Source organism: Schistocerca nitens, chromosome 7 (genome assembly GCF_023898315.1).
Source record: "Schistocerca nitens isolate TAMUIC-IGC-003100 chromosome 7, iqSchNite1.1, whole genome shotgun sequence".
Taxonomy (NCBI): Eukaryota; Metazoa; Arthropoda; class Insecta; order Orthoptera; family Acrididae; genus Schistocerca; species Schistocerca nitens.
In genome coordinates, this window is record NC_064620.1 from 310,363,825 (window position 1) to 310,368,824 (window position 5,000).

The following is a 5,000-nucleotide window of genomic DNA, read 5'->3' on the forward strand; positions in this document are numbered from 1 at the left end:
CCGGGAGTGGGTAATTTGCGCGCCTGCTGCCTTCCTTGGATGTGGTAGCCGTTTCTCAGGCTCCCTCTCCGGAATCGAACCCTGATTCCCCGTTACCCGTTACAACCATGGTAGGCGCAGAACCTACCATCGACAGTTGATAAGGCAGACATTTGAAAGATGCGTCGCCGGTACGAGGACCGTGCGATCAGCCCAAAGTTATTCAGAGTCACCAAGGCAAACGGACCGGACGAGCCGACCGATTGGTTTTGATCTAATAAAAGCGTCCCTTCCATCTCTGGTCGGGACTCTGTTTGCATGTATTAGCTCTAGAATTACCACAGTTATCCAAGTAACGTGGGTACGATCTAAGGAACCATAACTGATTTAATGAGCCATTCGCGGTTTCACCTTAATGCGGCTTGTACTGAGACATGCATGGCTTAATCTTTGAGACAAGCATATGACTACTGGCAGGATCAACCAGGGAGCTGCGTCAACTAGAGCTGAGCAGCCGGCCGCCCGGGAGTGTGTCCCGGAGGCCCGCGCGAACACGCAAGCGTCCGCTCAATTATTCCGCAAACAGGAGGAGGCTGGGCTCCCCTGCACGATACACCTCGAAACCCTCTCAGGTCCCGGCGGCGCGCAGCGCCGTCCTAAGTACTTGGTCGGGTTCGAGAGAGGCGCAATCGCCCGGAGATAGGCGAGTAGACGCTTTCAGTGCGACCACCCGTGCTCCCAACTGAGCTTGCCGCTGCCGACAGAGGCCCGGGAGCGTGCTGTCGTGGTGTTGCCGGCGGGAGACAACACGCGGCCACAAACAGTGGCCGGGCAGCTCCAACGCCAGCGCCACAGAGGGGCAGAGCCCCACTTGGGTGCCAAAGCGAACTCTCCCAGCACAGCGCACGCGCCAACACATCCGCACAGCTGCGATACAAACCACCTGCGAGAACCGCGGGGGCGACCGAGCAGCAGACGGCGTCGCGGCGCCGAGTGCCGGGCGGCGGCGCATCCTCAACGCACACAGTCCTCAATCGGACCAGCACACTGCAGATGTCCACCGCGCTTCGCACCGGGCCCGCGAGGACCCACTTTGGCCGCACGGCGCCGCGCGCTGGGTGCGCCGGCGCGCAGCTGCGCCGCCTGCCGCGTCCGTCGGCCGGCGCGCCTGCCACTGGGCGCCCCCACCAGCCGGCTGTAGCGCGTGCGCCCACGCAGCGCGCGGCCAGCACGCCGGGCGCTCCCCCCTCACCGGCCGGGGACGGTCCCACCCAGCCACCGCCGCGTATCGCTTCATACCCACATGCCCACTCACGTTCGTGGGTATGACGGGTGTCGCTGAAGCAACCAGTTAATACCTGTACCGATTTTCGCAATCAATGATTCACCTCCAGCGTAAACAACCGCGCAACAACGGATTTCCGGTTCATTTGCGTAACTTGGGCAGCAAACGTAGACGTCCATCTACATTTGCAAATTCAGTGGGTCTTGCATGCCTGGATGATATGCGTCACGACACGCCACATCAGCCCACATACATGCTGCGACGTATGCACGAGAGAACACGTGGAAGGTGGCCCGCGTACGTATGCGAATGCCATTGCACAGCTGCGAAGCTCATTGAACACGCAAACTCCCGCCTGACGAACTAGAGGCGACAGGGGGGCGATATACGTCTTACAGCAGTACACATTACAGTGGATAGCGGGACCATGTGGAACGTACGCAACACTCGCTAGATGTTGTGAGGGTACGCACCGTAACATGAATCAATACGCAGGACACCAGAGAGTGCGAGCACTGACCTATGTTGAGAGGGTTGCGATTAGGCAACGCTACATGAATGTTTCAATTCATATAACAATTACAGGTCAGGTTAGGGCGCAACGTGGGTTAGGTTAGGGCCCAACGTAGGTTAGGTTAGGGCCCAACGTAGGTTAGGTTAGGGCCCAACGTAGGTTAGGTTAGGGCCCAACGTAGGTTAGGTTAGGGCCCAACGTAGGTTAGGTTAGGGCCCAACGTAGGTTAGGTTAGGGCCCAACGTAGGTTAGGTTAGGGCCCAACGTAGGTTAGGTTAGGGCCCAACGTAGGTTAGGTTAGGGCCCAACGTAGGTTAGGTTAGGGCCCAACGTAGGTTAGGTTAGGGCCCAACGTAGGTTAGGTTAGGGCCCAACGTAGGTTAGGTTAGGGCCCAACGTAGGTTAGGTTAGGGCCCAACGTAGGTTAGGTTAGGGCCCAACGTAGGTTAGGTTAGGGCCCAACGTAGGTTAGGTTAAGGCGCAACATAGGTTAGGTTAAGGCGCAACATAGGTTAGGTTAAGGCGCAACATAGGTTAGGTTAAGGCGCAACGTAGGTTAGGTTAAGGCGCAACGTAGGTTAGGTTAAGGCGCAACGTAGGTTAGGTTAAGGCGCAACGTAGGTTAGGTTAAGGCGCAACGTAGGTTAGGTTAAGGCGCAACGTAGGTTAGGTTAAGGCGCAACATAGGTTAGGTTAAGGCGCAACATAGGTTAGGTTAAGGCGCAACATAGGTTAGGTTAAGGCGCAACATAGGTTAGGTTAAGGCGCAACATAGGTTAGGTTAAGGCGCAACATAGGTTAGGTTAAGGCGCAACATAGGCTAGGTTAAGGCGCAACATAGGTTAGGTTAAGGCGCAACATAGGCTAGGTTAAGGCGCAACATAGGCTAGGTTAAGGCGCAACATAGGTTAGGTTAAGGCGCAACATAGGCTAGGTTAAGGCGCAACATAGGTTAGGTTAAGGCGCAACATAGGTTAGGTTAAGGGGCAACATAGGTTAGGTTAAGGCGCAACATAGGTTAGGTTAAGGCGCAACATAGGTTAGGTTAAGGCGCAACATAGGTTAGGTTAAGGCGCAACATAGGTTAGGTTAAGGCGCAACATAGGTTAGGTTAAGGCGCAACATAGGTTAGGTTAAGGCGCAACATAGGTTAGGTTAAGGCGCAACATAGGTTAGGTTAAGGCGCAACATAGGTTAGGTTAAGGCGCAACATAGGTTAGGTTAAGGCGCAACATAGGTTAGGTTAAGGCGCAACATAGGTTAGGTTAAGGCGCAACATAGGTTAGGTTAAGGCGCAACATAGGTTAGGTTAAGGCGCAACATAGGTTAGGTTAAGGCGCAACATAGGTTAGGTTAAGGCGCAACATAGGTTAGGTTAAGGGATGGTGTATGAGGGGGGAGGGGACGAGGTTCGTTCATAGTGATGATGGTAAGTGGACGCCTGAGGCACCCTGAGATGTGTCACGTCAGGATGCACCTTTGGCTCAGGGGAGGTGGTGCGCCGGTTCTGTGGGTGTGGCAAGGGAGTGGCAGACCTGTGTCTTTCATTTCTGCCATTGCTTATATGCTGTGAGACACGCCAGTGTGGTGGTGTTGGCTGCACCCCTGTGTAGCACATGTGTGGGTGTTTGTGGCTTATCTGCGTAATGATGGTTGTTGGAAGTGTGAGATATTCTGTTTTTGGGGTGGACCTCCTGGTTTTGTTATCATAGTGTGAATGGTGTAATGTGGCGGAGAGGATGCACTGGATGTTGTTCCATGGTGGTGCTTAGATATTGTGTCTGTTACAGCCAGAGAGTAGTGTGTGATAGGGTGTCTGGGTGACGTGTAGTTCACATTGTGTGCACAGACTGTCAGCATGTATAGGGACAGTTGTATGTCGTATGTCATCTATATTCCGATGGCTCTGCATCTATTAGTTATCAGCTCCATGTATCAGTTTAATCTGGTTGCAGTCTCGTGGTGTTCTATCTCTGTACAGTAGTAGAGGTGCGACTGCACTACGTAGCTACCCCTTGCGGCAGCTTTCCCCGGTGTATGGCATATGATTATCAGCAATGAGTCGATTAGTGACAACTGGTCGTGTGACAACGTCACATGTCTGCGGGTGGGATACGCTACAACCTGCTTGTGGGTCAGGGCTCAGTAATGCTCTCCTCACACTGAGCGCTCGGACCGTCATTACCCGTCTGCGTGATATATTGCGGAGCGCTTTTAGCCATTGCCAGAGTCTTTGCGACTGCGAGTGCAACGCCCATGGGGACCGATATGGTAGGGGCGCTTCCTAGCTGATCGCTCAGCATCGGAATCCGTACTGTGAGCACGCAATCGCGCACAGACTTAGAGCATGTGTAGGGACAGAATTTTTTTTTTTTTTTTTTTTTTTTTTTCAGAATTTTATGACTCATCCATAACCCACTTTCTAATACTTTTGAGTGGGCGTATTAAGACTAACTATCACTGTTATTAGCACTACAGAAGTGGTTTATTAGTATCTGCATACTTTCTATTTATTAAGCAGATTTGCTTTGTTAATTATCGGCCTCTTAGCCTCTCTGGAATCCTGCCAGAGAGTTGCCCGTCCCTAGCCACGTGGAGGCGGGCCGCTACTACTAGAGAAACCACTCCATTTATGCTACTCTTTTATTCCCCCCCGCCACCATGCTGATCTAACTACAACTACTATCTACTCTAAGTCATGATTTAAACAAATGTAGTATTTACATATTTACAATTGCGCATTAGATCTGAAGCGCATTTTACTCCCTCCCAAGGTAGGCTCGCTGGGCCTCCCTTGAGATTTTATTAACCAATTTTGCGAAATTGCTGAACAATTCGCTTTCTGTCAATATTTCATTGATATTTCTTGTCCGTAGAAGCTGCCTCTCCCCTGAGACAACCTGTTCATATATTGGGCACTCGAACACTACGTGTTCTGGCGATCCTTCGTGGGCACCACAGTCACACTCCGGTGTTGGCCTTTTTCCTATTTTGTGCAGGTACGTGGGGTAGGGACCGTGTCCTGTGAGGAAGTGAACTAAGCCCTGCGAGGGCTTCATTATCTTGTTATTTAGTCTTCCCCTCACTGTGGGTATAAACCCGTAGACTCTACGGCCCGTACTGGACCCATCCCATTCGTCCTGCCAAATGTCAAGCACTTTTTTGCGGATGGCTTTGACGCTTACTAGAGGAATGCCCATTATGTTTTGTACTCTGTCGATG

General features: G+C 52.3%; 1 non-coding gene across 1 annotated transcript in view; it reads right to left on the reverse strand.

The window, feature by feature from the left end:
- LOC126197286 (small subunit ribosomal RNA) overlaps positions 1 to 469 on the reverse strand; it is a 1,909-nt gene extending 1,440 nt beyond the window's left edge. The window contains exon 1 of the ribosomal RNA XR_007539660.1: positions 1 to 469. This exon is cut by the window's left edge and continues 1,440 nt beyond it. This is a non-coding gene — a ribosomal RNA (small subunit ribosomal RNA).
- Positions 470 to 5,000: the final 4,531 nt, after the last annotated feature.